At 45.8% G+C, this 12,904-nt stretch overlaps 1 protein-coding gene across 17 annotated transcripts in view; it reads right to left on the minus strand.

The window, feature by feature from the left end:
• Positions 1 to 12,904, minus strand: part of TRERF1 (transcriptional regulating factor 1) — a 186,146-nt gene that overhangs the window by 69,904 nt on the left and 103,338 nt on the right. Inside the window, exon 1 of one of the 17 annotated variants that reach the window (XM_036907226.2) lies at positions 6,298 to 6,864. The exons of the other annotated variants lie outside the window; for them this stretch is intronic. The gene's annotated coding sequence lies outside the window, so the exon portion shown is untranslated. Of the gene's footprint in view, positions 1 to 6,297; positions 6,865 to 12,904 lie in introns of those variants that run through there. 17 annotated transcript variants of the gene reach the window in all.

The following is a 12,904-nucleotide window of genomic DNA, read 5'->3' on the forward strand; positions in this document are numbered from 1 at the left end:
TGAAACAGGGGATCCCTTGAAGCCCCACGAGCCTCCCCTGACCCTCAGGAGTGGTGTATTAGCACTGAACATATACAAAATAAAAAAGGAAAGCCCTCAAAATCCTGCCATTAAGGGAGAATATTTCTTTCTTTTCTTTTTTTGCCAAACCTGTAAGACACCATGGTTGAGATCACATTGTACATGTAATTTTGTACCTTGTTTCTAACATAAGCATTTTGTTGTGTTATTAAAAAACTTTTTTTAAATCTTAGTTTTAACCATTCAATATTATGGCTAAAGATGAAATTATTCAAATTATGGTATATTTCCTAGTGTTACCTAGTGTTATGAAAAGCAGAATCCCATATCCTTCAAGGACTTGTGTCACCTAATGCGGGTACCTTTAAGTGACCTACAAGTACTGAATACAGGAATTGTCACCATTTTCTGAGCACCTACTCCTGTGCGGCAGATCCTTTGCCTCCTGCCAGAGGGGGGCTGTAGGGATGGCTCAGTATCATAGTGTCCCATGCAGACCAATTCCCTTTCTCCAGACTTGGAACCTCTACACTTCACTTGGTTGAGGGTCACATCCCATCCCAGTCTTCTCACAGGAAAACGAAGGCCTCACCCTCGTCATTCAGGTGAGGGGAAGCTCCTGGTCCTCTTTAGGCACAGGGATCAGAGTAAACGTGGGTTAGGTCTTGAGAAGCAGAGGAAATGTGGAGAACTGAAAACCTCCAGGAGAGCCTCAGGTGCAGGCATATGCAGGGTTTGGTCAACCACAGCCTGTAGACCCACCAGCCACTTGTTTATATAAATAGAACTCGATTGGAACACAACCACACGATTCACTTAAATACTGCCTATGGCTGCTTTCAGCGACAGTAAGCAGAACTGAACAGTTGTGACAGGCCACATGGCTTACAAACCTAAAATATTTACTACTTCATTCTCTTAAGACAAAGCTTGCTGACCCCTGTGCTGGAGCCTCAACATCCTCCCAAATCCATGCTCTTCCTTATTTAGTTGAGAGTTATCACTGAGAAATAGCTGCCCAGCCAGGAACTACAATTCCCAGCTCCTCCTGCAGTTAAGGTGGGACCCTGTGACTAGTTCTCACCAATGAAACGGGGGTCAAGCTGGTTAAGAGGTGGGTGAGCCTTACCACCTTCTTTTTTCCCTTCCACCTGAATCCAGGGAACTCCTATTTCTTGCAGTAATGTTTCTCATCCCATTTTCAACATTACTGCTGCCAGAAGGAGCCTTGATAGACATTTTTTTCCTAATTGTCTTTCTCCATGAAACTGGAATACCACAGATACACTGCATATCTGTTTAAGTACTATACACACACACACACACACACACATAAATGTAATTTATGCATAAGAATAGAAGATTTTCTTGCTCCCCCAAAACTAATTTTTGCCTCCTTGTGTATGATAAAGCCCTCATTGAGAATGTATCCTTTAGGGTATAGCAGAATCACAAGATGGAAGGTGTCTAGGTCCCTGAATTACCCTGTGGAGGAATGCCAGACACACCAGAAAATCTGCTTTTGACTGTTATAAAACCAAAAAATACCTCATGTTAAACTCTTGAAAATTGGGAGATGATTATGGAAGCTAACATTGCCTTAACAACGTTAATACAGTATCTAAATAGGACCCTTTTTAAAAAGTATCAATTGGGTAGGTATGTAATATTATAAACAGGTTAACTTCTAAATCCTGAAGGAGGTAAATTTAGGATTAAAAGCCCCCACTTTAAATGGAGAGAGTTTAGCCTGTTAGCTCTGAAGTAACAGAAGCAAAAATTTTGAATAGATTCAAGAAAGGTTGAGATCAATTCAAGAGAACAACCTATTAAAGACAAAAAGCAAATTTAAGTATATTCATATATATCCTCTCCATCTGGACACATCATCACCAAGATGAGAGTTAAAAAAAATTTTTTTAAAGACAATTTCAAACAATAAAAGGACCAAGTAAGGTTACTGGGAAAGAGATTGGAATAACTTTGTGGAAAGGGACAGACTGGTAGATTACAAACTGATGATGCAGGCACATGGAGCCTGAGCCTCGAGTGGGCTCAGATATTATGGGAGTCTGTCAGCCTGGCAGAATGGCCAAGAGGCTCATGAGTAAGATGCCAGGGCAATGGAGGGTAAATTCCTATCAGATGTGAAGCTGAAGAGGGGGTGTTATTTGAAATCTGAGGTCAGAAGAGTTGCATCCTCCATGTGTAGCTCACAGGGCAGCTAGTTATCTATTCTCCTCCCAAGCCAAAACAAAAAAATTTCCTTCTCTGAATGGAACCAAAGGAAAGATATGAGATCCAGGAAGCAGTAGAATTAACCTAGTAAAATAATAAGGAAAATCCCAGATGATAGTTGTGTAGCTGGGCTAGAGAGCAGCCAGGTAAAATCCTGAGGAGAATGGGGAACTCTGGGAGGAAGGGAGAATATATAAAATACCCAACTGCTTAGAGAGTGAGGGAGGAAGAAAAATGAGGATATGATAATGGCAAAGGTTATTGGATGAGATACTCTTGGAAAACTAAAAAGCTATTATAAAAATTATATTACTTGGTTTCAAAAAAGATAACAGATCAGGCACCAGAGTCACACACTTAAATGCTTTCAGGGTCAGATAAATAAGTAGATGAACAAAACAGGCTAAGTGTGCCCGTGCATCACGGTATGAGTGGTGGGGACTATGGCAAACTGGAGTAGGCATGTCCCTTTTAAAGAGGACAGCCTGCAGCAGGGTGACCATATGGGAAGTCAGACCATATGTGCCAGATTTCTAACTTGTAAAACAATATCCCCAAATCTAAATTTTTTTATGAAAACTTTCCTTATCTTAAAATGTTCACTGAAATTAAAAAAAAATCCCTAGGGAAACCAAACATGTATGTCTGAGGGTGGACTGTCCACGCACAACTTGTTTGTACATTCACTATAACAGAAACCCCATCTGTTGATTTTTCAGTCTTCAGGATCAAACTCCAGATAAAGTATAGAAGATTTAATGGCAGTTACAAACTAAAAATGTAAATGTTTTATCACCCTTAACAATGTAGAAGTAAAAATAGAGAAGACTGAAATTGGAAAGTGGAAGGCAGTTGGGGTAAGGACATTAACATCTTCATCTTACTGAGCAGGGAAATTAGGAGATAACTAGTGTGAATAGCAAGAATCTCACAAAGCTAACCAAATAGAGAAACTATAAATAACAATACGACTATGCTGTGAGGATGTGGGGAGGGGAGGTAGAAGGGTGGTATAAGTGAGCTAAATTGTCATCTATCACAACAGGAAATAAGCTGATAATTTCTAAAATAGGAGTAAAATAAAAGCACATTATTTTAAAATATGGAGGTAAGTGCCAGAAAAAAATACTTGAAAGAGTTAGAAGTGGTTGCCCCAAGGGAGTGTAATTGGGTTAGGGAGAGAAGGGGCCAGGAGACTGTTATTTTTATTAGAATTTTTTCTGAATGCATCCCCCTCCAACCCCAGGAAAAAAAAAAAAACACTTTGGCAAGACAGTAAAACAGATCAATTCATGGGGTTGATTACTGGGCCAGATAACTAAGCCTGCAAGGTTGACTCTCAGTAAGATACTATGGATGGCACTTGAAGGGTTTAAATGAAAATAATTTAATGAATGGACCAGTTACAGAGTTGTGGGGCAGGCTAAGGGAACAAATAATATATGCTGCAGCACCCCAAGACTAACACCAGCAAAAAGCCCTCACTACCCTTAAGTCTGAAGGGCAAGGGGAGGGAATGTATTCCTGGCACCCAGTGGGTCTAGAGCTCTGGGGAAGGGGCTGAAGCTATAAATGACAGCCATGGACAGAAATCAGATAAAGCAGAGGGAGCAAGGGGATTAACACGCCAACCTCCCTTTCCTCCTGTTCTTGGATCTCCTGCTGGTGTCTCCTATTGGTTAAACCCGGTGAAACCCAGAGGGTAAAAGTAAAGGTGCCCGCTTAATGCAAGCAATAGGTGCCAGCTGCCTCGGACACAGCAGGATGGGGAATGGATCCGGGAGGAGGAGGTGCAGAGAGAGAAGAGCCAGCACACACTCACACTCTCCATTACCTATCAGAGAGTGAAAAAATGGATAAGATAAATCACACACTTGTCCCAAAGTGGTGATTAGGGACTGCCAGGAAGAGGTGATAAAGGATGTGTAATTTCCCCCAATTTTCATTAGTTAATACAGATGGATGACTTCCATATGTAGGCCCTGCGTTTAATCACAGAAGAGAACCAAGATACATGAAGCAAGGACCCCTTCAATGAGGCCAAAGGAGAGTGGGGCAGACCTGCACAGAAGGGTAACAGGTGCAATGCGATGGGTGGGCCTGCAGTGGCAAGTGCCACCACAGGTGCCTCCAAGCCCCAAACCGGGCCGCCACCCATCTCCCCAGGCTCCCTGAGCAGGGGAGTCTTAGTCCGCCCTGCAAGGGTAAGTGTAAGAATTAGACAGATGGGAGAAGGCAGCATGAGAGACATGTTTGGGGGCAGTGAGTAGGTCTGCCTGGTCACAGGAGGAACAAGAAACAGGCTGGTGATCAGAGCAGAGCAACATAATGGGGACATCCAAATGCCAGGTGCAGCTTGGAACAGGATGTTACCAAAATTTCAGATCTAGTGACATGCTCGAAGCCGTAGAAAAGTACATGGGTAGGACATGAACTAATGTCAAAGAGAGAGAAGGTGGGGATATAAGGGATTTGATCCTAGTAGGTGCTTACTATCCATGGAAGGATGAGAGGCTGGGAGGGAAGGTAAGCACCTAGCTTGTCTTTGAGACTCTGCTACAAGGTCATCTTCTCTATTACATTTTTCTTGACCAATCCCTGCTTCAGCTTGATAGTGGGACTATTAAGCTTCAAGATTTGAACATGGAATACTTCACTGAACTCATGTTTCCTGCTATTATTGTATGAATCCCTTGTATGCAAGGATGGTGACTTATTCATCTTTATATCCCCAGATCCTAGCTCAAGGCCTGGCCTATAACAAGTGCTCAAAAATAAGTGCTCCACTGGATAGTTGCATGGTTGCGTGGATAGATGAACAGGGGTTGGATGGGGTGACAGGGACTTGCATTAGAATGGTAATAGGGCAAACAAATGAAACAGCAGAATCAACAGGATCTGGCACCGGGATGCTTCCCAGAGTATACCCGGCTGATGCCCATCTCTGTTGGAAAATGGGAGATTATAACATAATTGCTTTATCACTCTGCAAATATTCCCCAGCTTGTGAGGGCATGTTTGGTTATTAACAGACTGTGCAACAAATTAGACACAGGAAGCAAACCACGAATGATAGAAAGGTGGGTGGGGCCCAGGGCAAGAACCAGAGACCAAAGGGCCCTCTTATACACTGCTTAGGAGGACGGGGTCAGACACGCTGGCTTACTTTACTTTCAAGTTTTGGTCATTTCATTCTTTTTAGTCCATCTGAGGTGGAAGACAAGGAGCAAGAATCCCTTTCCACAGGGTTGTTTCCCCACCACATATCAACAGCTCATTTATTACCATCGGCTTGTTTTTAACTAATGGTCTTGGCAAAAAACACAGAAAGCAAAACAGTGCTCTTGCGTTATGTTCCAGAATAACACCAGCTGTTGGAATTAAAAAGGCTGGTAGCCTAACGATGAATACGAACAACTTCCTTCAAAAAGTGCCATTACCAGGCAAGGGACTTTTGGGTCTCTGGACAATAAAACTCACCACTTCGAATCACATTCAAATACAGACTGCCGCCCTAAATACCATAATCCTATTGACCAGTTATATAAGCACAGCATCTCTTACATCAGCGTGCTAAAAAATGATTTTGAGATTCTGGCTAGAATCTTTGACACACTTAAGAATCCTTGATACTATAAAATGCATACAAGTAAAAGAAGGGAGTGGAATCTGATAAGAGCTTAAATACCACCAGGACAGGGATGAGTGGGGGCTAATTCTCTGCCTTTCCTTTATCCAGGTAGGAAAAGAGAATGTTTGCTGTCTTCTCGTCTCAGAGTGAGGATGCCCAGTGACTGACATGTCTAATGCATCTGTGCTGCCCTGTGCATGTCCCACAGTGATTTCACCAACAAATCTCCAAGAACCTACAGGAGTTCCTGAGGCAGGTTCCTTTATTCTCTTTATACAGATGGGAAAAATTAGACTACAAAGACCTGTGTAAGCAACTTGCCCTAGGGTCTCAGGGAGGAGTCATGGACCTAGCCAAGTCTGGAACACTGGTCTCCCAATTACTTGAATGCCAGGACGGTGACTTACTCAGTTTTGATAGCCCCAGGTCCTAGCACAGAGCCTGGTCCTGGTCCATGTAAGTGCGCGATAAATGTTACTGAGTAGAGGATGCCCGGTGCCAAAGTACTCCATTAACCTCTCTCAGGACTTGATTTCTTTATCTGTAATATGGGAAAAGCAATATTCTTCTCAGAGGGTTAACGTGAGGATCAAATGCACTCATACATGCAAAGATTTTACACTACCACAGGGTATGTGGCTGGTACTCTTTAATATTAGCTGTTACTCTATTGTTGATGCTGTAACTGCTATAAAGAAAAGAGAATAAGGTAATACGCCAGAGAATGGCACAATGAGAAGGAGGGACCTACCGTAACTAGGGTTGTGGGGGAGCCTCTCTGAGGATGGGACATTGGAGCAAGAACTAAGTGAAGACAAGGAGTCAGCCCTGCAGGATCCGGGCAGGGCAGGTGGGAGGTACACGAGGGCAGAGATTTGGAGGTGGGAGTGAACTTGGTGTGCCTGAGAAGCAAAAGGAAGTAGCGGTTTTGTTAATCATCACAAGCCCCCTTATTATGGGTGTCATGTCCCAATTACTATCCCTAATATTTAGGAGGAAATGTGGAACCATCCACCTGAATAGCCACCGCACAGTAAGCAGAGTCCTAAAGGCCATTCTGAAGGTTTGGTCAAAGTATCTCAAACAGGTCAGAAGGACCTGCTTTACTGAAAGTGAAAAAATCCCATCAGCACTGTTCACACATTTCTAAAACAGATCTTGTTTCTAGCCCATGGCTGGGGAAAATGAGGCTCCAAGCCACCTTGATCCTGGAAGTCCCCGGCTTATGCTCACCAACAGCTGCTGAGAGCGATTTACCATCATCCACCCCCAGCAGGCCTCCTCCCCGAGCAGGCCTCACAGGAGTAAATCTGGTAAATGAAGAGGAAGGAGGCAAGTCAATACAGTAAGCACTGGGGAGAAACACGGATTGGAAGGCTAAGCCATCACATTGAAACAACACTGTCCTGTGTCATTTGAGGTTGTTTGAGGGTATTATTACGGGAAGCCTGAGTTGAACCAAGTCATGTGGTCTTTAAAACTCTGGTCCCACTTGTCTAGTCCTGACCTCCTTTCTGGCTCAGTCAATCAGAATAGATACCGGCAGGAACAATCCCTCCTTTTAAGAGACTCTACTGGGCAACACTGCCCCCTGAGGCCACTGGTTAGTGGTCTTATTGGGAGTAGGAGGGTCTTATTGAGATTAGCAGCCATGCACGTCCACACCCCTCATGACATTCACCTTCTGCCTCTGGATCACCCCAGTGTGCGGCGGGTTCTGGAACACTCAGGCCAATGGTAGCCCAGGTCAATAACGTTGAGTTGCAGGTTGGGGCTACCTCTTCCCCAGGACCAATTCCCCACTCCCATCATGGCTAAGCAGCTCCAGAAGAACTGTCAATGGTAGCCCTTCCCTCTTTCTGATGGAAATGAGAACCATACCTGGAATTCAGTCACATTCACATTTGCACCAAGCCCATCCATCACTCAGGCCAGCAAACGAAGAAATAAAGGAAACCTAGGAAGCCCAAGGTTCAGGTAATTCTGGAAGCATACCACAATGGCAGAAGACTGATAAAATTCCACTGTTTAAAACTTATCAGTTATATGTGTAAACAAACAAAAAGAGTAAACAAAATTAAATGTCAACAAAATACAAAAATAATTTTCCATATGCATATTAATATCCTTGATATATAAAGAGGGCTTAAGAATCAGCAAGAAAGTGGGTTTCTTATTAATGGGCCACTCTGACCCAGGAATCTATCCTGCAGAATGTTCACATTATATACACAAAAATGCATATTTAAACACAGCCAGTATTGACAAGAGTGTGGAGAAGCAGACACATTCATATGCTAGTGGGAATGCAAATTAATATCACATTTATGAAAAGCAATCTAGCAATGTGCCAGGAACATCTTAAAGTTCTATGTAACTTTTGACCCACAAATTCACCCTTAGGAAATCATCATGTATATGCCTAACGATTTAGCTACAAGCATGCTCATGTGCTGTTTTCCTTGGGGATGTGGCAAGGGGTCAAAATACAAATGTGCAAAATGAGAGACTGGGTAAATAGGAGGTACACACACAGGATGGAATACCATAGGTTGTTCTAAATGATGTGCAAGCCTTCTGGTTAAAAAATGGTGGGCTGAAAACATGTGGTTATCCCCTTTCCTTCTGAGACTCCACTAAAATGATAGTAAAGGAAATTGTTTAAATTGTATAAACTTACAACATTGAAAAGAACCAGAAAGAGTTCATTAGCAACAAGTTACAGGAAGATGGCACATGGACAGGTGGTGTAACTAAGCCAGCAGGACAGAGCGTTCAGAGAGGGATGTGGACAAGATGGGTGTGCTGAGCTCTGCAATGTCCAGAGTGAAGCAGCAAGGAAGCCACGAGAGTGACATGAGGCTGAAAATGGGACCTAATGGAAGCCAGAAAACAGGAGATTGACCCACACATGCGCTCTCTCTCATTTACTCCCTCCTTCCCTCCCACCTGCATGCACCTTGCAGGTAGGAGACTGAAGATTCCTTCTCCAGATTCCTAAATGACAAACAGGTCACTCTGAGTAGTGGCCAGTTCCTGTGCATCACCCCAAAAAGCTCCCCAGCTGCTAACCACTAAGTCAAGGGGCAAAGGCACAGACACGAGAATGAAGGGCCATGGGGTGCCATAGATCCCTGAGCAGGGAAGAGGAAGGCATTCGGAGCTTGGGGTAGGTACAGTCTGGTCTCCTCAGGAAGCAGGAAGCCCCACACTTCTGTGGGGGCGTGGGCTGGGTGCTGGCTGCCATTCGGCCCAGCCCTCTACTCTGGACCACTCTGAATCCCAAGTAAAGACAGACTAGCAAGGCTGCCAGGGGCAGGTGGCACCCCCAGCCTTCACAAGCCATGTGGACAGTCCCTGTTGCCCTCAGCCTCCCCTTCCCTTGAGCTCGCCAAAGAGTTAGGAACGGAGAAGCTGTTTCCAGGGAAATAAAGTATGTGTCATTGGCCATTCTTTTCCTGAAAAGTCAGGAAATGTCCTAAACCAGGTCTGACATCCTTGCCAAGGAGAGGCCCAATGAGGGACAGGGTGAGGGGGAGTGGAGTCCAAGAAAGCTTTGCGCACTCCGAATTTTCCTCAGATCTCTACAGAAAGCTAGAACAACAGCTCAGAAAACAGACTGTCCATTACAGGATTCCCTTGGAAAGTCAAGGCTCTTCTTAGATAGGTAAAGCTCACAGCAAAGCCACCTTCCCTCCTCGGCGGCAGGCCATACTGAAAGGGAGAGAGACCTCAGCTGGCTCGGGGTTGGGGGTAGGAGCATCTCTCCTCAGCCATTTAGTCAGGCAACAGTCTCAGCTCTGCGAGGGGTGGGGCAGTCGGTCTAAAGGCAAGGAGACAACTCCTGTTCCTGCTTTTCTAGGCCTCCCCACCACTGTGAACTGTGACCTTGACCTCTGTAAATGTGCTCAAAGGGCTCTCACAGTTACTTAGGACATGTCTGAGGGAGACTTCCTGCACTGGCTTCTTAAAGACAGTCAGTTACTTATTTTCCTGTCATAGTGTGTACGGGGTTGGAGGTCAGTTCAAAAGTTGGGTATGTGAGCCAGCAGTATGAACCAATCTCCAAGAGCCCAGCACAAAAGCATGTACTCTTCAGTTAAGCACTTGTTCCTAAATAATGACCAACCCTGAGCAGGCTGGTGTGAACTAGATGGTTCCTGATTAAAGTCACGTGTAAAGGAAAATATGCCTTAGTTTTCGTAAGTTTATTTTACCTCTTTTATCTTGTATTTCACATCAACTGGGGAGCCGGGTTCAAGCAACGTGTTGGGGAGCTCACAACTGTAGTCAATACTTACGGCCTTACTTACATGAGCAAATTACCACCCTCTTTGTGAGAAGTGAATCAGGTGTCTGAGAGGATGTTTTCCAAAGGTCTTGTAATGTTCTATCAGGCACCTGACCTGCTGGTTACTTAAGCTCCTTCCCCGCTGGTGCTCACTGTGCCAACGTGGCGGTGCAGGATCCTGGCAGCCGCACCCGAGCCGGCAGCTTCCCCTCACACCCAAGGACTGACCTGAGTCCCTGAGCGAGGACGCAGAGTTCCCGCCACTGTGAAGTAAAGGGACCTCCCCATCCCAACTGGCACAAGGGACCGAAAATAACCACAAGATCCAAAGGGGGCCCTGTTACTGACTTCAGCCTCCGTGGGAGGAAAGTACAGGAGCTTCCAAGGGCCACACGGGCCCCCTCTAGGGCTTACTTAACGTGAAGAGGAAATTGCCCCAGACACCCACCAACGGATGCAGAGACACCAACGCCAAGGACAGTGACGAATCCCAACGGCCACATCCAACCACCTCCTAGCCATTAAGGAATGGAAAATTTCAAGGATACGCAGAGATTTTTCCTTTTAGGTTGGCAGTCCTAGGTGGGCTTTTAGCTGGGGGCCATTAAACAAACAAACAAAACAGTTATAGAGACACATAGCTCAAAGGGAGATGGATAAGTACATGCGCATATACCCACTCAGAGGGGTGTACATATACATACACACGAAGGTGTGGTGTGTATGTGTTATATACCAGCCAAAAAGCCCCAAAGGGATAAATGTGGAAATCTAAAAATAAAACTAAACAAAGACAGCTTCGGGAAGGCAGGTGGGACCCAGTGATGTGAAGGCAGCTGAGCCATGATGGGTTCTGGCAAGCTTAGGATGGGAGGCCCAGGAGCTCTGTCTGCAGTCGATACTCCCCCCTTCCAGGACACTGGGCCCCTCAGGCCCCTCAGTGACTTCCACCGTTCCTATCCTCTGTCACATTTTAAAGAAACGCAAGTCCCAGTGCTAATATTCTCAACAATTCTACCACCTAGCAATATTACACAGGCCAGTCTCATGTATCAGATCTCACTACAAGAAGAATTGGTTGGATGGAAGTCATGGTCATGTTCGGATTTAGTCAGAGACCAATCTCAGGGAACTGATCCTATACCGCAAATGCTCTATGTAGCTGTGACAACTTAGAGCGGTCACTTTCTGTTGAAAATAGCTGCTTCTGAGCTGGCAGCAGGACAGACCTGAGATAAGGGCCAGCAGAGAACATCATGGCTCTGCCTACGGCCTCACCTCCCTAGTGGGAAAGGGGAATTAGGCTCAGAGACCCCACCCAGGTGGGGGCGATCACACAGCACAGGCCCAGTGGTGCTGGAACCAGTGGGGATGGGATGCTCCCTCTGGTGTTTCAAAGCTGTGTGATCAGTGCAGCTGTGGTAGCAGTAGAGCCTCCAGACACCCCATGTGCACCTCGGTGATGCATCGTGGGGGACAGGAATGGGCCCCGGGGTTCAGGTCTGATGGAAGACCTAGCACACTCAGCTCCGCCACTGGTGAGATGCTTCCACCCCTGTGGAGCACTAACATTCACAGTGATGTGACTCTGATACAGTAGTGTCAGGACTGACCCTGCTGGATTGCGATTAGGCTGTGTGGCACACAGGCCACAGAAATGGCTACAACTGCTGTGACTTCCGCAAGCTTACGGGGGCAGCTGGGAGGATTAAACGCAGAGAGGACAGAATTTGGCAGGGTGGGGCGGGGGCACCAGGGGCCAGAACTCTGGGCTCACGGGACAGTAGGAGCCAAGACCCGAGAGGCCCTGCTCCCAGGTGCTGGGGACTAGCACCAGGTACTCCTTGAATCTGTAAGTAGCTCAAGGTGGGGCATCCCCCTGCTGAAAAGTCAGGGGCACTGGCAACAACGATAAAAACAGCCAGCACTTAATAGCACTTCTGGTGCGCCGGGCACTCCTGGTGCTTTATAAGGATTAATTCATTTAATCCTCACAAGAATCGTGTGCATATGATTTTGCCCAATTCACAGATGAGGAAACTAAGAGACTAAGAGTTTAAGTAAGCAGATTTGAACCCAGGCAATGGGGATCCAGAGTCTGTGCTCACCAGGGACAGCCAGGGCCTGTGCTTCCACAGTTCTGGGTTAAACGATCAACACGCATGTGCACAGGATGTGCCATTTACTGAAGGCCATTTAGTGATGGGCTGTGTGTAGGCGCTTCCATGTGCATCAGCCCTGGGGCTCTCTTCTACTCTCCTCCCCAGCTTCCTTGCCAACCTGGTTACCCACCTGCTTCAACTCCAGCTCAGCCACCACTTCCTCAGGGAACCTGTGGCTCCCCCCAGCTCGGCCCAGCTCCCATTATTCACTACCATGGTTCCCTCCACTTTGTCTTCCTATCACTTGCCATGGCTCCACATTATTGCTTGTCTGTTTACTTAATAAGTGCGTCTCTCCCTGGAGAGACTAAGCCAGAGCCATCTAATAAAACTTTCGGCGACAGTGGAACTATTTTATGTTTGTGCTGTCTGATACGGCAGCCAGTGTTACATGTGGCTGTAGAGCACTTGAAATCTGGCTAGGTGGCTGGGGGACTGAATTTTAGATTTCACCTCATTTTAATTAATTTAAATTTGAATATCTGCATGTTACTTGTGGCTGCTTTATTGGACAGTGTAGGCCTAATCCCCATAAGGGCCTGATCTGCACTGCAATATCCC

This window comes from Manis pentadactyla, chromosome 16 (assembly GCF_030020395.1).
Source record: "Manis pentadactyla isolate mManPen7 chromosome 16, mManPen7.hap1, whole genome shotgun sequence".
Lineage (NCBI taxonomy): Eukaryota > Metazoa > Chordata > Mammalia > Pholidota > Manidae > Manis > Manis pentadactyla.